This window comes from Diadema setosum, chromosome 1 (assembly GCF_964275005.1).
Source record: "Diadema setosum chromosome 1, eeDiaSeto1, whole genome shotgun sequence".
Classification (NCBI taxonomy): Eukaryota; Metazoa; Echinodermata; class Echinoidea; order Diadematoida; family Diadematidae; genus Diadema; species Diadema setosum.
Window position 1 is genome coordinate 27,908,466 of NC_092685.1, and position 24,287 is coordinate 27,932,752.

A 24,287-nucleotide genomic window follows, 5' to 3' on the forward strand; every position below is an offset into this window, starting at 1 on the left:
TGTATTTACATAATCGCGATATAAAATTGTTATTGCCGGCAATTTTACTCACCATTTTGCATGCTAGGAAATGTTCGAGCGGTTGTATCGGTACTTGCGTGCTTAAACATCTCTTGATATGTATTTCATTATGTTCTGCATGCTTCAAAACATAATATTTAGACAATCAAATTTGGTATCTGAGTTATCTGGTTGAAAGGTTATAAGAATTTCAGAAAATGGCGGTCATTTTGGACGCCATCTTGGATTACGGTACTTGTGTGAGTCAACATCTCTTAATAATGTATTTCATTGAGTCCTGCATGCTTCAAAACATGATGTGACCCTGCACCTCAAAACAAACAAAAAGTCGCCAGACATGAATTTTTAGTTAAGACCATATTCTGAAAGAGCAGACTTCAAGCTTTATAATGATGTATAACTCACATCGAATGGACTCTCCTAACCGATATAAATATTGGACGGAAAGCACAAACTCAGGAAAAGTGCGAACTGAGAAAAGAGGCTTTGAAGTACAGTGTCTATTCAAGCGCTTAATCTTTACCAAACCGTGCTGGCTGTGCGATGAATGGGACGAAAAACAGGAAGTAAACCACCAGAGTAACAACAATGAAGGGATTATCAGATTAAATTGAAATTAAGCATGCCTCATTAACACAGTCTGTCCATAATCAATGCCAACTTTCAAAGCAGTAGCACTATCCTTTCAACAGTTATTAGAGTTGAAAGTGAAGAGTGTGGACAAGGTTTTTCAGAAATGGAAAAGGGATTCTAAAGACACACATAATCACATTATTCTACCAAAAATGTTCGAGATAAACTGCTAAAAAAACCCACACTTTCCTGCCCGTTTTATGGTACCAAATTTTAGCATAATGTAAAAGAAGACCCGCTCTTTTAGAAAATATGAAAAAGTCAAGTTCGCCTAGGTTGACCAATTTCACTTACTGTATTTTCATTCCTCGCGCAAAATCAGTGTGTACGACTTTATGTTCGTTTTGAGGTGCACGGTCACATAATTATATTTAGACACTTAAATTTTGTATTGGGTTTCCTTGTTGAAAGGTAATAAAGATATACAAGAAATGGTATCCCTTTTTGAGCCGTCTTGGATTACGGAACATGTGTGAGTCAACATCTCTAATTGTGTATTTTATTGATTTCTTCATGTTTCAAAATATGATATCATTAGACACTTACATTTTGTATTGGGTTGCCTGGTTGAAAGATAATAAAGATATTCAGGAAATGGCGGCCATTTTGGACGCCATCTTGGATTACGGTACATGTGTGCGTAAACATCTCTTAATCATTTTGTATTTTATTGAGTTCTTCGTGCTTCAAAACATATATCTAGACATTTAAATTTTGTATTTGGGCTCCCTGGTTGAAAATTTAGAAGAATTTCAGGAAATGGCAGTCATTTTGGACGCCATATTGAATTGCGGAAAACGTTCAAGGAGGATTTATGAGGACTTTAAAGGCAGCCGGTCGTCGCAGGCGATTCGCAGCTCAGTAGAAAAGCACGACAAGCTGCTCCTCCCGTTATTGTACCCCCGTACGTACCGAATACCGAACACGACGCTACGCAGCGCACCAGCGAAAACCTGATGGGGCACGAGCGCCGCGCGAGCTGTCCACTGTAATTTCAACATGGACGCCCGAATACCTACCGAATGGGGCCGAATGGGTGCATGCACAAAACCGCACAACAGCCATGCGCATGAAAATCTCTCCCGGTCCGCGACACAACAGGTAGTGAGAGCTGTAGGGTGTACGTACGTACGTATCTGGCTCCAGTCTCTGTTTATATGCACTATGGTGCCAATTTCAGCAATCTAGGCAATAATATTTAAAAATGTCTGAAAATATTATATAACGATATCATAAATTATTCATATATTACGTTGTTTGATATTTGGTATTTATAAATATGCTTTGATGAGGAAATATTAAAACTCTAAGCTTCATGTATAGCAAGTTGCAATGCATATGGCCATATGGCAGGTTGTTATGATCTCATCGTGCAATGTTGTCTGCTGCGTCAGCTGCATGTGTTATACGTACAGCTTACAGTACGTTGGGCCGGATCGTAACATAACAAAGTTGATAGAAAGTCGTCGGTACCGGTATGTCAGTATCAATATTGTGTGTGGTATGCGAGTACTGTTTGCAATAAAAAGTGCTGTACTGTTTCGGCTTAGCCTTGGCTTTGGTTTAGTAATGAAACCTCACAATGGAGATCAAACAGCCGTCCAACTCGAGGCAACGTATCTACTTGTTTGACGCTATCGACGAGTGCATGGAGAACGCAGAGAGACGTGTTCTTAGCTGGAGGACAAGTAAGAGACCAGAGGGGGAGGCTTCAGCGTCAGCGTGCCGATGAAAATTTTGCTTTCCACTTGCTGGAGTTGCATGAACAGTTTTGCAGGAATTTTTATTTAGAATGTGCAAATTCGTGTTACGACATGCACGGTGGAATTGTGTTGCCACGGCTTACGCCAATCAAGCAACCCCAGCTGGCCAAGTCAACAACTTCAAGGAATCCAGATCCAGATGATGTGTAAGTAGAAGTCTACACATGAATCAGTGATTGAAGTGGAATGACTTTTTCTAATCTAGTATCAGTAACTTTAGGGCATTTGCGTTTGATCGACAAGTAGGCCTATTTTTCTATGTGTAATTCCGCGTTCTCATTTATGTCAAATTATGATAATGCCGTAATTGAAATGACATTTGCTGGGTCAGTTTAATGTCATTAGTCCCATTAAATGAGAAGTTTTTCATATCAATCATGTTATGCAAATTCCCCAAGAATATGATTTAGGATTTGCAAATAAATAAAAAAAAAATGAATAGATCTATCGCAAGCTCCATCATACATGTAGTCTAACCCAATAGATCTGGTAGAACTCTAACGTTTAAACAGGGGAACTAAAGGTTCAAAGATGATAGATCTAATAGATTCTAGTTTAGGCCCTACTTCGACTTGAAGGTATGTCGGTTGGTGCACGGTCCCTTCTATCACGGCCATAGCCCGACCAGACACTGTTACGCTATGCGGAAACTCGACGTACCATGTACAGCGACTGGGCTGTGTATAGTTATCACGGCCACAGTTACACTGTGCAGTGCAACTGTGGCCGTTGGCCCTGCACGGGCACAGTCGCTTCCGGTCCCCGTCCTGAATTTACACACGCCAGGGCAAGTATGGTTGGACCTACTTCTAATCGACCGCCTAATGTTTATCTGCTTGATAAGAATATGTAACACTGAAATTCACGTAAAAAAACTTGACCTACGTGATTGAGAAAATCCAGCTCTATCAAATGCCGTTGTTCCGTTTTCGATTCGAAGTTTCAGTGCAAAAATATCGCCGACGAACTTGCGTGGCCTCGTTTCAGCTCCCCGCGGTAAATCGCGTTAATAGGATCGACCGCTGTTTTTGCATTGACAATGCACGCAAACCGAGTTGTATTGAACACCGTGTTGTACGAAGCTTTTTAGAAGCCTTTTAGAAACTTCCATAGACGTTACATTGTGCTATTGTGCTATTGCGGTGAAAATATTCATTCGAAATTTTGTCCTTGATTAAAACCATTAATGAACAATGAATTATCGCGTTTTCCCACACCATCCTCATCTACATTCAAAGCCAATCCATTTTTATGTGCTTTGCGCGCAGAGAAGTGCGTACTAAGTGTTCAGTGCGCGAATTATACGCGGTCGGTTTCAATAAGGGTGGTCGATATGTAGTAGGGCTACACAAGACACAGGGTCTCCGACCCAATCGTCCGCGTTCAGAATGGACAACTCGGCGGTAATATCCGCTACCCATGACGATGTGTCATCGTCCATGATGGCCACCCTACCTATATATAATCTGATCTGACGATTACAGTGTAGTTAACGACTGACGACGATCGACGGTGCGATGAAGAGAAGGCGTACATTGTAGTCGTAGGGTTGGGGGTACCACGTATCGACACCCTAAGGATCTGTAGCTTGTTTATTCTAAAAATATAATACAAATCCGCCTAATTCTTACCTCAAATATGCCATAAATACTGCAGTTTTGAATGTCGTGACCGTCTCGTTGATTATGAATCTCCGTTTTAAAATAGCGCAATTTTAGTGCGTGCGTTCCGTTTTCTTCGCGCAGCTAAAAAGGGAACCTTGCGATCGGCACCCCCTCTCCTCCATAGGTATACACGTGAATTTCACAGCATAGGTAATACACGTGAATTTCACAGGCCATAGGTAATACACGTGAATTTCACAGCCATGCGTCGTTAATGATCGGATGTGTAATTTTGAGCTTGGTTTGTTTGAGTTTGATTTTCGTTTCTTCGTTTTTATTGTTTTTATAGCTAATGACACTTAATCCCGCGCGTACTTTTTCGTTCTATACGCAAACAGCCATGATACGCAGGGTGTCGATGGGAAGGTGCCCTGTCGATAGGTGGTGCCCCAACCATACAAGTATATAGTCCGGGAGCCAGCGGGGGTCAGCCTAGCTGAAAAGGTTACCAATTTTTATGTATATAGCAATTTAGTACATATGCCCCTAAGTATGGAAATGCACGTCTGGCTGGTCTTCGGTGGTGGGTGTGGCCAGGAGGGCCAAAAAAAGGACCCCTCAAAATTAGGCTAGCCTAGCTGGAAAAGTAACCTCATGAAAACAACTGGAACTTGTTCGTTACACTTACAGGATAAATGAATGACCATTGCCAGACGTTTTAAGTGGTGGGGGGTAGCCGCCAGACGCTCTTAAAGGCCCAACTCTAGCTAGGCTAGCCTAGCTGAAAAAGTAACCTCATGAAAACCACTGGAACTTGTTCGTTACACTTACAGGATAAATGAATGACCATTGCCAGACGTTTTAAGTGGTGGGGGGTAGCCGCCAGACGCCCTTAAAGACCCAAATTTTTCCAGCTAGGCTAGCCTAGCTGGAAAAGTAACCCCATGAAAACAACTGGAACCTGTTCGTTACACTTACAGGATAAATGAATGACCATTGCCAGACGTTTTAAGTGGTGGGGGGTAGCCGCCAGACGCCCTTAAAGACCCAAATTTTTCCAGCTAGGCTAGCCTAGCTGAAAAAGTAACCTAATGAAACCCACTGGAACTTGTTCGTTACACTTACAGGATAAATGAATGACCATTGCCAGACGTTTTAAGTGGTGGGGGGTAGCCGCCAGACGCCTTTAAAGACCCAACTTTTTCCAGCTAGGCTAGCCTAGCTGAAAATATAACCTAATGAAACCCACTGGAACTTGTTATTTACACTTACAGGATATATGCATGGCCGTTGCCAGACGTTTTAAGAAGTGGGGGGGGGGGGGGGTAGCCGCCAGATGCCCTCAAAGACCCAATTTTACCAGTTAGACTATAGCCCTGATGGCTGGAAAAGTAACCTCCTGAAACCCACTGGAACTTGTTCTATGTTTGTATCTCACCTGATAAACACTGTCGACATAGTATTCTGGTGTTCTTTCAATAACTTTCCACACTTTTGAGCTATATGACCACCAAATTCACTCCTCAGATCATCTAATGATTGCTGTCAAGTGTTAATATTGGTGAAGTCCGACTACGTCAACAGTCAAAAAGTCAATGAACTAGGCCTATGCCATTTGAAAATCTCTGTAATCACAAAGTCGATACGTGGACGAGACATCACTTCGCTTTTGCCTTGTTAGATGGTGAATATTTGTAAGCTTCCGTTTCTAATTCATACAGCACCAGCATACATGTCTGGGAATAGCGGTAAAGAAGATTAGAGTCTTTGGCAACAAGTGCAAAATTAAATTCTGTTAAACGTGGTATAGTGATAGGAGGACAACGACCTGTTAGGCAATATGGCGGACCAATAGCTCTATATTATTACTGTTATAGAATAAATGACTATGATGTAGTTCTGAAGCATACTTTTCATTAGATGCTTTTGCAATGACTCAATGTATACTTTTAATCGAACTAAGTATATATCCATGACTTGCTCATGAATTACGGCAGAACGATTAGGTGAGTAAAGTTTTCTGTCATGTCATTACGGAAGAAGTGAACGTGTCAATATTTTGCTATTTGGTCCATGATTATTTCTGAAGTGGTTAAATGTATTTTCCTAAAACATTTTTTCTTTTATATAATACCTACGTTGCATCCAAATGCCTATTCGTTGAAAAAATGCGGGCCATGTATTCAAAGGTCAAAGATCATAGGTTAATGGAAGTAGGGCATACATTGTACAACATTTCACTAAGTTGTTGTTTTTGTTTTTGTTTTCTTGTTTTTTTTTTTTGGGGGGGGGCATGATTCAAAGTGTCCTAAAACCTTGTATAATACATGTATTTAGTTTTGTAGTCACGACTCTTGCTATGTATGATGCCAAACTCTTCCCTCTCATACAAATGCAGCCGTTTCAGGGGAATAATTATGATAATGTTTGTTAATGCTGAAGTGGTTCATAACATTCCATTGATACTATGTATAGAATTAAAGTGAATTTGACAATGGTATATGATATCCGCAATTTACTCTTTGACAGGTTCTATCATCCGATTAATAATGTATAAATTGAATATGCAGAAGTCCCCTATTCAGTAACTACAGGTTAAGTTAGATAAGCTGCATTCATTTTGCACGCGACCATGGCGTTATAGCCAAAGATGATTGAATTCTGTAAATCTCTGTGTGCCTGCACAGGTTTGGAAAACGAAACAACTTTCTGTGTATAGAACAACGAAACAGAAACTGGTGCATGCATTATTCTCAGTCACTTTGTTATGCATAATGATGGTTTGCTCATTGCAGTTCCGGAATCTCAGCTCGAGGGACTGGAATTGATCCCAAATCAGTCGGCAATCGTGTATCACCCAAAACAATATCCGAACACAATTATAACTGCAGTCCTCCATAGTCTCTATTGGTTGCCGATAAGGGCTGGTATCAAGTTTGATTTTCATATTATTTACAGTGCCTTGTATTTAAATGTTTTCATCGAAATGCCCGTATACGGTATGCGTATCTCAGTTAACTCTTTAAACCATAGTTGTAATCTACGTGCCAAGAATCTCATGTTTTCAATAAGCGTGAACTCCAAGACATGTCGTGATAAGGACTTTAAGACAATTGGCATCGTCATTATAAAACGAATTTCCCTTTTACAAGACACGTTTTAGATTTTAGATAGAAATATGGATTCGTTTGAATGCATACAAACAGCTTCTTAAATCCTCTTACATTTTGTTTTTAAGATATGGTGTATACTTTAGAAGTGTAAGAAGCATGCTCTTGTTTTAGAGGCTTTGAGTACTGGTAAGAAGCATATGTTATTCTAGACTTATAGACAACGGCGTAAATCCATACTGAGGAGTGGGGGGGGGGGGAGAAGCTTTGTGCCCCCCTCCCCCCCCCCACACACACACACTTTACATTGATCGGATGCCCCGCTCTTTTGCATGAAATATAATGTGGGAGAAAAGTGGCAGCAACAACATAAAGACTTTTTTGTTCTTGTTGCTTTTTTTTTTTTTTTTTTTGCTTGTCAGACCTTAAAAGTATGAAAACATTTTTTTTTTGAAATATCTGTGAGAGGGAGCGGAACGACCGAACGGGGTGTGTATGGGGGGGGGGGGGGTATCCCTCTCCCACACGAGGAAGATTTTGCATTTTCAGACCTGAAATTCAGCGATCTGGTGCTCACTTGTGGTGAAAATTTTGTTTTCTTTTCTTTAAAAAAAAACAATAAGAAAATGAAATATTCACAATATATTATTGAATGAATAATGAATCGTGGTATTTCAGCACTTGCTGTGCGACATCACTGTGAAGGCCTACTAAATAATGGGGCCTATCATCGGCGTAGACAGGATATGATCTTAGGAGGAGCGGTTATGTGAGGGAACGAATCAAGCGAGGGGGGAGGGTATGGTAGGGGGGTTTCCCCCTACTACGGTGAAATCTCTTTCCGTTGAAAATTTTGATATTTTTCAGTCCAAAAACTGCCGTTTGTAGCTACATTCTTCGCTTTGGAAATTAAGGGGGGCACACCAGGCGCAACTGCTGTCAATCACTGGCAGCAACATCAGGAGAATGGCATAGCGATTAAATGCGAGCGAGCGGAGCGAGCGAGCATGAAAATTTTAACATTTTACAGTCTAAAAACTGCCGTTTGTAGCTATACTTTTTCGCTTTGGAAATTAAGGGAGGCCGCATCAGGCGCAACTGCTGGCAATTACTGGCAGCAACATCAGGAGAATGGCATAGCAGTTAAATGCGAGCGAGCGGGGCGAGCGAGCTTGAAAATTTTGACATTTTACAGTCCAAAGACTGCCGTTTGTGGCTGTATTTTTTCGCTTTGGAAATTTAGGGGGCACACCGGGCGCAACTGCCGGCAATCGGGCAGCAACATCAGAATGGCATAACGATTAAATGCGAGCGAGCGAAGCGAGTGAGCTTGAAAATTTTGATATTTTACAGTCCCACATGTCCTTTGTGGCTGTACTAGTATTTTTTCGCTTTGGAAATTAAGGGGGGGGGGGGGCGCACCGGGCGAAAACTGCTGGCAATTACTGGCAGCAACATCAGGAGAATGGCATAATGATTAAATGCGAGCGAGCGAAGCGAATGAGCTTGAAAATTTTGACATTTTCCAGTCCCAAAAACTGTCGTTTATGGCTGTATTTTTTCGCTTTGGAAATTAAGGGGGCGCACCGGGCAAAAACTGTTGGCAATTACTGGCAGCAACATCAGGAGAATGGCATAATGATTAAATGCGAACGAGTGAAGCGAGCGAGCTTCAAAATTTTGACATTTGACAGTCCAAAAACTGCCGTTTGTAGCTATATTTTTCGCTTTGGAAATTAAGGGGACGCACCGGGCGAAAACTGCTGGCAATTACTGGCAGCAACATCAGGAGAATGGAATAATAATTAAATGCGAGCGAGCGAAGCGAGCGAGCTTCAAAAATTTGACATTTTACAGTTCCCAAACTGCCGTTTGTAGCTATATTTTTCGCTTTGGAAATTAAGGGGGGCGCACCTGCTCACAATCACTGGCAGCAACATCAGGAGAATGGCATAGCGATTAAATGCGAGCGAGCGGAGCGAGCGAGCTTGAAAATTTTGACATTTTACAGTCTAAAAACTGCCGTTTATAGCTATACTTTTTCGCTTTGGAAATTTAGGGGGCACACCGAGTGCAACTGCCGGCAATTACTGGCAGCAACATCAGGAGAATGGCATAGCGGTTAAAATCGAGCGAGCGCAGCGAGCGAGCTTGAAAATTTTGACATTTTACAGTCCAAAGAGTGCCGTTTGTGGCTGTATTTTTTCGCTTTGGAAATTAAGGGGGCACACCGGGCGCAACTGCCGGCAATTACTGGCAGCAACATCAGGAGAATGGCATACTGATTAAAATTAATGCTAGCGAGCGAAGCGAGTGAGCTTGAAAATTTTGACATTTTCCAGTCCTAAAAACTGTCGTTTGTAGCTATATTTTCGCTTTGGAAATTAAGGGGGGCGCACCGGGTGCACCTGCTGTCAATCACTGGCAGCAACATCAGGAGAATGGCATAGCGGTTAAATGCGAGCGAGCGGAGCGAGCGAGCTTTAAAATTTTAAAATTTTACACTCCAAAAACTGCCGTTTGTAGCTATATTTTTCGCTTTTGTTTGTCCCACTTTTATTTGAGAACCATCCCCCGCCCCATCGACGCCTCTATACATATTAGGTTGCTTTTGTTAAGTGAAAGATCTGCTGCACACTCTTTGATAAATTAGGGAATATACGTCTATGTCAAAAGTGTACAAAGTTTATCCCTTATCCTGTATAGCGGACCTTTTGCATGTTCATGATTGCAATACAACGATCTGGTGCATAGTTCTGGCGATATTTGGACAATTTTCCATTAAGAAAGTTCGAGATTTGTCCTCATCTCGGGAATTGCTTGGGGGATAAATGATTTGTCTGTCTAAACACTTCCTTTGGGGCGGGGCAAATGCCCCTTTGCCCCCCCCCCCCCCCCCCCCATAGATTCGACGTCCCTGATCTTCCCTTGGTATGCCCATAGATGTATCCTGACTGAGTCATCAGTCACTGTCGTTTCTCAGGAATGATTCAGGAAATGGAGGGGATTCAATTATGGCGATAAAGTTGTTGTTATTGTTTATTTGTATGTTTTCGTACATATTTTGCAGATGGTCCCCAGTTACTCGCGTCATAGCATGTTTACATGTAGACCTATACTATTTGACGTTGTCAACGCCTGAGCCATACCTTACAGTGTATGTCGATGTTACTTTCTTCGCGAGCGAGCGAAGCGAGCGAGCGCTTGAGAAAATTATACATTTTCCTACAAGATAGAATACTGTTCAGCTCTGTTACCTGTCTGAAGGCCGGCGTACAAACGTCATGCAATATGTCAAAATTGATACAATCACATTTCTGCTTCCTCCATTTTTCCCCCTCAAAATTCAGGGGGGATGATCGTACAGGCCATCCCCCCCCCCTCCTCCATTTCAGGGGGGATATATCCCCCCCCCCCATCCCCCCGGGATTTACGCCCATGCTTATAGATTATGTGAATAAGTACGCATTCAAGAACGTTTTGAATAAAACGTATCCAGACAACTGCATATCATATTTTCACCTCTTCCTTCATGCAGATGTATACTCTTGCCGAGAAGGTTAACTGTTTGATAGATATAGTGCTCACCTTACATTATTGAAAAGGTGATTGGGTAAATTTTTGGTTTCAGCATATTATTCAAACACAACTAAGTTAACTTTTACCTTAACATTTTCACAACTCACAAATTCCACACGCACACACATTTCATGATTCACAAGATCCAAGTTACACTAATCCTATTTACTTTGCAGAGTGCAACAACATAAGTTATATACTGAGCAAATAGGCTTACATCAGTTCGCACTATTCAAGGTTTAGAGTAGTTAAGGAACTAAATCGTACCCGGTTATGTGATGCTAAGTTGCACCTTGAGATGATGGGCAATATTGCCCCTATAAAGGAGCAGGTGGTGACACTGACTTGCTCCTTTAAAGGAGCAATTTTGCAGCAGTCATGGAGCAAATAAGCACCACATAGGTGCAACATCATACCAATAAGGCACAAGATTGCACCCTCAAGAGAGGGTACATTCTTGCATCCTTCGGGCATAAAATTGCACGTAAAGGTACGAGGTTGCGCCTCGGAGGGAAAGTTGCTCCCGAGGGTGTAACTTTCACCCTTTCTTGAGGGTACAAAGTAGCACCCAAAGTTCCAAGATTGCACCCTCAAAACAAGGCACAATCTTGGAACTTTGGGTGTTTCTTTGCACCCTCACGAAAGGATGTAAAGTTGCACCAAGATGTAAAGGCTACACGGGGTGCAAAGGTGCGCCGAAAGGTAAAGGGTGCAAGATCGCACCCTCAAGAAAGGTGCAACTTAGCACCCCTTAGTGTGGGTGGAAAGATGCACCCTCAAGAAGAGGTGCAATCTACCACCACTTAGTGTGGGTGGAAAGATGTACCCAAGGGAACATTTTCGCACCCTCAATAAAGGGTTCAACTTTGCACCCTCTCTGCAGTATTATTTTATACACACGTGAATTCCTTCCTGTGAGCTACGTTTAATATGAGCGTGACCCAGTATTAGACACGTGTCAAGCCTTTGCAGACACAGAATTTTTTTCTTCATATTGTTTAAAGGTCATTTAAAACAAATTTAAATATATATTTATTTCTTTTAAGTTAAGAGGAGCAAAAATGTGAAGATCATGACCTGTGATACATGTTACGGGAAGTCTATATTTTTATGTGTACTCGTTTTTTTTTTTTAACTACAAGGAATTACCTATGAGCTAATTGGATAAAGAAGCTGAGCATTCCTTTTTCTTTCATCAGTTAATGTCAGTGCTGGTGTATTATTCTTGAAAAGTTGGCATCTAAATGTCCTCCAAACCAAGCACTTTTTACACTGTATAAAATTATATTCCTGTGAGTTACGTTTCTTATATGAGCATGACAGATCTGTAGACACGTGTCATAGCGGTTACAAACACTAAGTTTCCTTTGCTTTCATCGTTATCAAGAAGTGATTTTGAACAATTTCAGATGTTCTAGTTTTTTTTTCTATTTCGTTACGAAAAGGCAATAATGATTTCATGTAAAACATGTTAAAGAAAGTTGATAGTTTGGTTATTTTATCATTACTCATCTTCGTCTTCTCAACAAGAAGATGATACACATGAGCTCATTTGCTAAAGAAGTTGAAGGATGTTTAATTGCTGGTAGCCACGTAGGGGCTTTTGTCATAACATTTTGCATCTTAATCCCTCGAAACTAAGTACATGCAGTATTAGGTTATAGATAACATAGTATTTTTGTTGTTGCTGTGAGCGTATTCACTAGAATTTTAGACATGTTTCTCATATGTTTCTGTCATATGCTTTACTGAAGAACAGCAAATTGAGTTTATTGGCAAGAGAGGTTGATCATTACTTTACATTTAAGTTCATTGAAGTGCCGGAGCATAAACTTGTCTTGAAATATTAGCATCCAAAACCCTCCAAACCAAAAAACGTGCAATACTAGACACGACAAGAATTCCTTGTTGTGAGTTATGTTTCTTAAAAACACTGATTTTTTTCTGCTTTTGCAAAGTACTATGTTCAAAAACACTCTTGAACAATTTTCAGATTTCGTTTCTTTCTTAAGAGAAGAAAACGGTGAGGTCATGTGAAGCATGTTCCTATAAGTTTTATTTCGTTAATAATTTTTCTTTACCCATCTCCTCAACCGTAAGGTGATACGGTACCTAAAAAAGTCATAGGCCAAAAGTGTTGAGCTTTACTTCCCCTTTTTAAAGTAAATTTAAGAGCTAGGGCATTATTTCTAAAAAGTTGGCATTTTAAGCTATGTACACCGAGGACGAGTCTTACTGAATGGATTTCTTGTTGCAGTAGAATTGTATTTTTTATGAGCTTGATGGAGTATTAGACAATTGTATAAAGTGTTTGCAAAAACTGTTAATGTATTCCCTTTTGCTAATGTCCAAAGAGTTCATTTGCCAAGTTTTGATTGTCTTTTGTTTTAATCATCAGGGGTTTGTTTTATCATGGTCATAGAGGAAAGAAACTTAATTATAAAAAAAAGCCTTAATAATATAAGAAGAGATACTGTAGGAGACAATTTCATCAAAAGTTGTGATTTCCAACATTCCCAAAATGCAATTGATGAATATTTCTCCCTAGCAATTGCCTAGGGCACAGAAAGAAAGTAGTTTTTGGTCTTGTTTTTTTTTTTTCACGTCAGTATGTTATAATACCCGCGGGTTTACGCCCATCCCACCAATTTCCATCCGGATACTGTACCCGGCCTTGTTTTTTAGTTTTTTGTTTTTTTTATTTTTGTTTTACACTGCAAAGAAAATGAGAACACTGATGTTTGAGAAAAATCCCGACATGTTTGATTGGGCAATTCTTTTTTGATGTCTATTATTCTTTCCAAATAAGTTTTTTTGGTTATCACTGAGGACAAATACAGATACCCTATTTCTTCTACCAAAACCACAGCACTGTATATCCTCATATTTCTACAGTATTTCGTCTCAACACTTACCCTATTGATATTTCAAAGCATGTTTCCCTGTGAGCTCAAAAAACTCCCCCATTAAAGGAGACCTCCGGGTGATTCTCAGATTTTTACATTTGTACAACTATAAATTAGTTATACTGAGGACAGAGTTTCAGAATTTGTGATAATTGGGATGAAGAATAAGAATATTTTCAAAAAATAGAACAAATTGCAATGAAGAAGGATGATGACATGGGAGAGTCACCATAAGAATGCATGAGTTGGGGCTCAAGGAAGCATAACAAAAGAATAAGGCATGCATAGACAGGTGAACTCGCAAGCAAGCGGTAGTTATGGAATTACACTGCTATCATTTCTGAATTGATGGCTGGTAAAATTGGGTCTTTGAGAGCGTCTGGGGGCTACGCCCCACCACTTAAAGCGTCTGGCAACGGTCATGCATTTATTCTGTAAGTGTAAGAACAAGTTCCAGTGGGTTTCATGGGGTTACTTTCCTAATTTTCAGCTAGGCTAGCCTAGCTGGTAAGAGTTTGGTCTTTGGGGCGTCTGGCGGCTATTGTCTGGCAACAATCATTCAATTATCCTTTGAGTGTATCACAAGAACAAGTTCCAGTGGGTTTCAGGAGGTTATTTTTCCAACTATATATAGGCTAGTCTAGCTGGTAAAATTGGGTCTTTGAGGGCGTCTGGCGGATACCCCCCCCCCCCCCCACCACCATCTAAAACGTCTGGCAACGGTCATGCACAATTATGTCCTGTAAGTGTAAAGAACAAGTTCCAGTGGGTTTCACAAGGTTACTTGTTCAGCTAGGCAAGCCTAGCTGGAAAAAGTTGGGTCTTTAAAGGCGTCTGGCGGCTACCCCACCACTTAAAACGTCTGGCAATGGTCATTTATCCTGTAAGTGTAACGAACAAGTTCCAGTGGGTTACATAAGGTTACTTTTCAGCTAGGCTAGCCTAGCTGGAAAAATTTGGGTCTTTTAGGGCGTCTGGCGGCTACCCCCCACCACTTAAAACGTCTGGCAATGGTCATTCATTTATCCTGTAAGTGTAACGAACAATTTCCAGTGGGTTACATTAGGTTACTTTTTCAGCTAGGCTAGCCTAGCTGGAAAAATTTGGGTCTTTAAGGGCGTCTGGCGGCTACCCCCCACCACTTAAAACGTCTGGCAATGGTCATTCATTTATCCTGTAAGTGTAACGAACAAGTTCCAGTGGGTTTCATGAGGTTACTTTTTCAGCTAGGCTAGCCTAGCTGGAAAAATTTGGGTCTTTAAGGGCGTCTGGCGGCTACCCCCCACCACTTAAAACGTCTGGCAATGGTCATTCATTTATCCTGTAAGTGTAACGAACAAGTTCCAGTGGTTTTCATGAGGTTACTTTTCCAGCTAGGCTAGCCTAATTTTGGGGGGTCCTTTTTGTGGCCCTCCTGGCCACACCCACCACCGATGACCAGCCAGACGTGCATTTCCATACTCAGGGGCATATGTACTAAATTGCTATACACATAAAAATTGGTAACCTTTTCAGCTAGGCTGACCCCCGCTGGCTCCCGGACTAATAGGCAGCTAGCTACTATAGCTCATGCGAACATTGCATCACACAGTACCGTACCATACATTCAATTCACATTACACAAAACGTACTCCCCGCGCTCAGATCAATCAAGCGAGCAAACGAGATACTATAGCGCGATACATTGCTTTAGGGATGTCTTGCGCACACACACATTTCGCTTCGTAGCAACTTCGGAAGCGAGTTTACGTGCTGCCGCCCGCGGCTGAAATATGTCCATGTATCCTCGCGACTGGGTGTCTTTAAGTATGTTATTCTACACATATTTCTTGACCTATCCTGAAAAAAAAATCAGGCTGTAACCAGAAATGTCCTAATGACCTAATGCCCTTGGACTATAACATGAAATGTTAGAGAGCATATTATTACGATTCTAAGAGAAATTCAAAGTGCATTATACAAAATCGTTTTGGACTGAAAAAAAAAATACATGTGGAGTGGGCAGATAAGATGGGTCCATCCTTTAGTTAGGGCCTCTTTGTTTGTGCATAATCTATCAGCAATTTGAAGCAAATTTGTATTAAATGAACTCTGAATTCCTAAGAGAATTAGATGCTCTTTTATATTGTAGGTTGCTTATTATTTGTTTGTTGATTTTTTTTTTTTTTTTTTTTTTTTTTTTTTTTTTTTTTTTTTTTTTAGTTGGAAACCTGAACCCCCATCTCGGTCAATAATGTACGGATCCATTTAATCTTGAATGCCTTCCCTTTTAATGATAGTGACTGCGGCGCCAAAACAGATCTTCTGTTTAAAGAAAGTGGCGTGTGTGTGTGCGTGTTGAAATTGAAAAACAAAAAAGTGTTTGTGTGTGTGTGTTTTGTGTGTGTGTGTGTGTGTGTTGGAATTTGAAAAAAAAAATGTGGTTTGGTGTGTACGTGTGTGTGCGTGTGTGTGTGTTTGTTGTGGGTGAGTGGGTGTGTGTGGGAGTGTGTGTTGTATGTGTTGTATGTGTGTCTGATGTTTCTAAGTGACATATATTATGTGAATGCTCCCATACCAAAGAGTATACACTGTACCTTTCTGCAATCTTTATACTGTAGTATGAATGCATGAATGCCTGTTTGGCAATTTTGGCTTCATATTAAGGCACATATTTGACACATTAGAGCAAGTCCTTTTTTCATCAAATCACGTGTACTGTGTTGAGAATGTATCTCTCTTATAAAATCCGGAGGCATATGGACAAATATTGATCTTCCTTAAAATGAGAATGATTTTTCAAACCCAACCCCATCTTCGAAGCTGTGTATTACTATAGGCACTTCCGGGTTCAGGCTTCTGGTAGTCGACCTCTTTCGTGCGCGCGCGCCACTGTTCAATTGGCCCCGTTTTCATTTGTACGCACTGAATGGTGAGCGCTTACTCTATTACATTATATTATATGACCTATATAGATACCAATGTGTGATTGGTCAAAATGCTGTCACGTGACCATGTTCACAAGGATGAGAAGCGTTATATTTCATAACATGACGTAAATTACGTACAATCATGGAATATAACAGCGACTACGTTAAACAAATGGCGTTATATCTGGAGGGGTGACGTAATCAAAAAATCAATTGTTATGATGCGCGCAACATACACAGAGACGCTTTGCACACACACACACACACACACACATACTTACGAATGTAATCGTGACCGGTCGACCGACCACAAGCACCATACCACTTACGTTTACAGAATGCGCTAGCGGTATTAAATATGAGCATCACACTGACACACGCTACACTGCAAGCGCGAATTACAGGTACCGTTGTACGAAATTCAACTGATTTGTTTTCGTCAAACTGGCATGGCAGCTTTGATGAGCAGCTGCCCTTCGCTTGTGAGAGAGAAAGAATTGTTGTCCTGATTGCTATAGAGCCTCCTACTCCGATCAATGTTAGACAGTCGTGACAGGAAAGCCAAAGGATTTCCCATTACATTACCAGAGCCTGAACTGAGTAAGTTTTTATGCTACTTGTACTAGCGCAGGACCTGGACCAGGGCCAGGTCCGTAGTCTAAACAGCTCTTGTACCAGTGATCGCAGGCAGAAGAGATTAGGCCCTACATTATCAGAAAGTTCACATTCTCATGAGTCATACATCACCACAAACAAATGTTATGTCAACAAGCTTGCTTTACCCAGACCAAAAGCGGCATTTGGTCTAGTCTTCTACAATTTTTACATCTCTCATTACAAAATCTGGCTCTACCGCTACGAAACTAGGCCCTACGTACGATTGATTAACGACTGTTCTACAAATTACTTAGTATGTGATAAACAGGCAACGGTCGTACTCCACGGAAGAACGAATTCCCGGTAGGCCTACGTGAAAGCCATCGGAGTTAGGCCTAGATCTGCGTATGAAGGTTACTTGTGGCTCGATTGAATACCACTGGCACTAGCGCACTGTTGTCATGCGGTACGCGCGTTCATGAATATGACTGCGAAAAGGAGTAGTGTTTCTAGACCTAGTCGTTTTGCTTTAGGGCCTATATACAGCAGTTTATTTCTTGTACTGTAGGTCATATAATATAACAGATATTGACTTTTTCCTTCGGTAGGAATATAACATTTAATTTCTCTTGGGAAGTTATATTTTTGTCTTGGAATACTATATTTTTCCTCAGCGCTACGCGCTTCGGAAAAATATAATAATCCTCGACAAAAATATAACTTCCCGCGAGGATCTCAAATGTTATATTCCACCTCTGGTAAGTCAATATCTGTATAATATAGAACCTCTTTGGTCACCATATAGCCTAGGTCAGATTACGCTATATTGCGCGTAGTTTCACTTTCCGGACCGGTATTCATGGTATTACTTCGCTTATTTCCCCGAGTGCGAGTAATAGTGGCTGTAAGTTTTCGAGAAGTTTATCGTTAGACTGCCCAAACTAAGAAGCTTGATTATTATACCGGGAAGCGAAATTACGCGTAGTTTTGCGTAGTCTAAGTAGGGGTCCGTTTCATGAAAGTAAAAGAGACTTTTCGCTTATAAGACACGCTTACGAGAGACTTCATGAAATGGATTTGAAAGTCTCATCTAGCAAAATAATTATGAGCGATTTTGGTCAGTCTTTAGATTTATGTAAAGACTTTGATATGATGACTTCATGAAACGGACCTAGTTTTGTGTTATGTAGTGTGTGGCAAAGCACGGTTGAAACTTCGAGGTGTGTCTGCCACTGATTTGGTTAGATCCACTGTTATGTCTGTGTGTGTAGTATATTTCTGTTTGCGATTATAATCATATATAGCTTTGATGTGATCGTGAGTATGATTTGAAATAGTCTCGTGAAACGAAGTACTCGACTCCCAATGTACCTGTGTGAGACTGTTTCAGTGAGCTAACATAAAATCATTTTCTTGTGGCGTCAGAAGCTATTGTATTTCTATAAAAGAAGCCTTTCACTGGTGCCTTGAATGAATATAGTTGCACCGTCCTGTTACACGAAACTTAAAACTTTACGTGTATACAATGGCATAATATAGTATGACTTAACTTTCAAATGTCAAATTCTAATTTTGATCATTTCAGTGGGAGCATAATTCTAGTTTGGATGTTGCACGACATTGGTAGTCTTGCATTAAAAGGAATTCTAATGTTCATAAAAATTATTATAATGATTATGATAGCCAGAAAAATTCCTCTTAATTCTATTTTTGTTTGTTTTTATTGCGTTTTCCTACACCCTGAGATCTGAAACAATGAATATCTTTGTAAACATATTAAGATCATGAGCCAAATGTCAGAGTATTATCCTCTCCGTGTAAGACATATAACTTCAATATAGTGTCGTTTGTCTATCCTCCCTTTGAATAATAATTCCATCTTTAAAAAAGAGCAACAACAAGAACTACAACAAATCAGCCTCAAGACATGTACCACGTAAACTTCAATAGTTCATTAATCATCATTCAGCGACGCTAGTTTTCATTTGTAATCCAACTACTTTAGATTCTGCGCTTGTTACGTTTTGGTATATAACGGTTCTAAGATTCTCCTTCGTCATTTCCCGTCACACACGACAATTCAATTCAATTCAATTCAATTCAATTCAATTCAATTCAATTCAATTCAATTCAATTCAAAGTTTATTTCATTTTTCGCCAAAACATATAAGTTACACTTCTTTTGACAAGAGAGAATAAGGTAAACAGAACCTTATGTATCGAAAAGAATGTAAAACAATAAATTGAGGAGGACCTTATATAGTAATACATTATAGTAAAAAAAAAAAAAACAGAAGTGATCGAAATAAAGTACATGTATAACTTTGCTTAAAGTGCGAAAAATGGAGAGACCCACTAAAAAGACAGAGCTTGTAGAATGTGGGCCCCTCTGGAATAATAACATCAATGGAAAGACTAATTGAAGCATCATAAATACAAAAGGAGAGAAAAAAAAAAAGAGGAAGAAGTCTGGAAGCCCTGTGAGAATTAGATTCACAGATCTTAATTTCTTAACATCTCCCCCTATCTCTTGTGATCCCTCCCTCTTTATCCATTTATCTATTCTATATACCATCTATATCATGTATCTATGTCTTTCTCTCTCTCTATTCCTCAGTTATAGTTATGAATATAAAAATATTCATATAACTTGTTTATTCCTTCCTCTCCCTCCCCTTCTATCAATCTATCCATCTGTATTATCATAGATATATTAGTTCCCTTCTCGCTCTCTCTCTCTCTCTCTCTCTCTCTATCTATCTCTGGCTATACTCTCTATCTATCTATCTATCTAACTCTATATCAGCTACAGCTATTCATCTATCTATCTATCTATCTGTCTATCTGTCTATCTATTTATTCATCTATAATAAGTTTAATTATTCATTTCTTTCTTTCAATCGAAAGTAAAGCTTGAGATTGGGTTTGCTATGTCTCGCTTCCTGAATCATCGATCAGTCAGGTGGAGCAAATAGGATACTTTCCAGTTTCTAACTCGAAAGTATGACAGATCGTGATTGTATATATGGTAACGACATTACTGTCTCGGTTGTTATTGAGCTGCTTTCGCGACAAATCCAATAATCATTACTTTTCATTTCGGTTTGATTAAAGCGTTTATGATTTTTTTTTTCTGTTCTGAGTATACGGTTACTATTCATTTATTTCCTCATTCATCATACAATCATAAACTTTGAAGAAAAAAAAAAGATCACTGAAAGTTCAAACGAAAGTTTGAAATGGGTCATGATTTGAGAAGTGTTACGATATGAGCAATTTGGAACTCTCGTAGGCGGATAAAGTGGTGAGCGGCGCCTAGTAGGCGTCGCGTTCGAGATCGAGCAAATCCGAGCTATCTTGCATCGACTTATCGAGCACTCATTCTTGGCCCCCAAGACTTCCGTCTCAATACTCCGCGTCTCCGTCGCTTTTGTCTTGCAACATCCTGGGTAAACAGCCGGAGAGACTGGTGAAATGGACACCAAACGGACATCCTCTGCATTATTTGCACCTGCTAGACTCGGAAGTGTCAACAGGTTGTAACGTTCGCATAAGTGGTCCCTTGTTCTTTTGCAATCATGTTGTACTTTCTTAACCCCCCCCCCCCTTCCTCTATCTCTTCTTTCACACTCTCACATGAAACGACAAAGTCTACGTCCTAATAATCTTATCAAAACAATAGCAGAAAGACAGAGAGACAAGGAAGGCTTGCAAGGGACAGGAGAAGTAGTGAGATTTATATGAGAAGCGAGAACACACATGCATGAGTTAGCCACAAGACTGGATGTTTGACCAATACAGACGACGGCTCGCGCGTGCTTTCCGCGCGCTGTCCGATGAATGGCGCCAGACAGGTTGTCGAGTTTCATTTTTTGAGAGGTTAAAGCAATCATGGAAATTGCTTGAATTTGTCTGGAGTTCTTATTGTCATCTTGCTACTCCCGGGATCGTAAGTGTAAAAATAGAGAAAATGGAGGTAGAAAAGAGAGATAAAGAGAGATTGGGAGGGGAGGGGGATGGCGACAGTTGCTAGAGTTCTTTGAGCGCAAAAGAATACTTGCGGTCAGAAGAAGATATTAAAATTTCAGTCACGTATCGATGGTCTCCCTATTACGCCGGTAACGTGAAACTTGATACTGCCCCTCACACAATACCTCAACGCGAGTAATCCATCCATGCCACAGCTTGTCACCAGTTCGGCGAACATGGTGAGTGCGGTAACTAACTACCTGCTGGCTACCTGTTGGCCATATTCACCTCCAATTTCCCTTCTTTCTCCTTTGACAACTTTAAAGTGAATCTCCAACCAATTCATGCTCACTACAAGTATGCCTTCAACAGTAGGCATACTTACAAGAAGAAGAAATCAGACAGATAGAATGATGGAAGAGTCATCAGAATGTCATCAAACATGAAATCCGAAAGTCGTAGAATTTTTAAGTGTCAGATGTGTTCATATATAATGTAATCAGATAGGCCTATAATAGTTTCTGGTTGGTAATTTAGCAACTATCCCCTGTCCAAAGAAGAGGCACTGTTGCCAGCTTATTGCAATATTGCACAAAAATGCAAATACCCAAATAATAATAATAACAATAATAATAATATTTAATGAGAATATTTAATATCGTACAAAAAAAGAGATAAATTTAAGTGAAGATTTATGTGTACCTCAATGGTAGACGTGTGAGGTGACGTCATCACCACTATGAGCAGGTCGTGATTGCCCCCCCCCCCCCCCCATATCACTGTTTGGTGAAAACATAGGAAGCTTCAAACTTTAGGGTCTGCTTTTGATGGCACTTCTATCATTCTATTCGTCTGATTTTACTCAAACATAATCAAAATGTACAAGGGGTGGAATTCCTTGTTGAGATATCATTTGCGCTCGACTGCAACATACTCGCGATTTGTTTCGTCATCATTAAACCCACAAAACGTGAAAAAAAAAATGCAGTTCATTTTTCTTTGCATGCCGATCAAAAATTAAGAACAAAAACAATGCATCTCAGATCTCTGATAGTATATCAAAACATTACCATCACATGATAAACATAATTTATGATAAAAAGTTATCACCAGCATGGGCTGGACGGTAAGTTGACACGAAACTTTAATGAGAACAGTTTGCTTGCACTTTGTCTTTGTTGGTTTGTTTGTGCTTTAATATATTAATTTGTTTGTTCGTTATTGGCTTTTTTTATGTAGTTTTCCTTTCATTGAGAGGAGCTTCTCACATTTCCTTTGCTCTCGCTTGTATTCAAGGAAAAGGCGGAAGAAAATCTTATAAACGAATGTTATGTCCTGGTGGACTTGGATTGAAGCTTCGGTTGGTGGGAAAGTTTTTGGATCTCGGAGGTTTGTAGTGCCATTATTTCAGATGCGATTAAAATTAAACTTTAAAAAAGTTTTTTTTTTTTTCATACAGAATTCAATCATTTTTTATCGATTGAAGTATCTGCGGGACTTGTCCGCCTCATAAAAATCACAGTAATATGAAACTCGCAGAAAATACATTTCACTTGCAAACTCCTCTCCAAATACAAACAACAAGGACCACTTTTTCTCTTCCACGTCGTCTAAGGAAAAAAAAAACAAGAAACAGAAGAAAAAAAAAAGAAGAAATAGAAGGAAAAATACTCCTCTTTATACGTCGGCTGGTCGCGCGCATCGACACGCACTCTCTTTCCGAGAAGGCCTTTGACAAATTTACATAGCTGCAGCTCCACTTGAGAGGCCGTTTACACTGTGTGGCGACATCAGAGTCTGTACAATCTTTGTTATGCAAACCGCCATATTCTCATGGGCACTCGATTTCTTCGTGCTTTATCTCCGGCGATTATACAACATCTTGATTAGATTTTGTTCGGCGGAAAACTTTTTTTTTTCTTTTCATTTCTTTTTTTTTTAATATAAGATTTAGATTTTACATTTTGGCGGCTGGCGACGCGTGGGGTTACAGGGGCAATTAAGTATTTCAAAGGAGAATAAAGTTTACTATACAATCCTACGGCAACTTTTCCTCGTCAACTTTGCGGTTTTCGTTTTCAGTTTTGGAGCGTAAATATTAGAGTCACGCAACAATGTATTGGCTATACAGTTTGTCTCTTTGCTGGAATCAGGAAGTTAACTCTCCTTCTCTCCCTCTCCCTCCCCCCCCCCCCCATCTCTAGTTCCTTCTTTCTTTCTCTATTTCTGTTTGTCTGTGGTATTCATGTTTGCTTTCCTCTTGCTATGCCTTTCAACAACTTTTCACGGTTATACTGAGTTTTTGCCTCATCGTTCTCACTAGAACTTATTCCACTTCCTGCTATCATGGCTACTCTTCCTGCAACTGTTCTTTTTCTTCTGCTGCTTATTCTTGTCATTCTCGTTATCTTTTCCTTTTTTATTTCTCTGCTTTGTTTTTTCTCCTTTTCTCCTCCTCTTTGTGTTTTATCATCTTCTCCCTGTCGTCTTTCACTTGCCTCTCCCTGTCGTCTTTCACTTGCCTCTCCCTGTCCTTTTTCCATTTTCTCTCTTTTTAAAGTAATTCTTCAAGTGTATTATGCACACTTTTAAACCGAATGTGGTTTCCCCATAACAAGACTTAATTGCCCCTAGGTTGATTGCATCATCATCAACAACAACAACAATAATAATAATGGTAATAATAATAATAATAATAATAATAATAATAATAATAATAATAATGATAATAATAATAATAATAATAATAATAATAATAATAATAATAATAATAATAATAATGATAATGATAATAACAACAACAACAACTCTCAGTAAGATTACGGGACATTGAACAGTGTCTATCACTTGATGTCAAATTAAGATCTATCACCATTGCCTATATGATAGTATGTTTCCATATCAATAGTGTCTCTTTCCCAAGCAACAGACTGTTCTCATGACAAGAACTGACCCAAAGCTGCAAAGGAAATGGCATGTAGGCATGTACCTCAATTAAACTTTGTTTCACCCAAAATTATTTTGACAGAGCTCCCGTGAAATCATCCCACAGTAGAATAATCCCAATGAGCGACAGACATTTATTGTAGCTCTCTCCCACTCCCTCTCAATTTCTCTCTGCAAAGATCTGCATACAGTGAAGATAGTTAGTCTCAGCTCCATTTGCTAGTTTTTACTGATTTTAGATCCTTGTGGC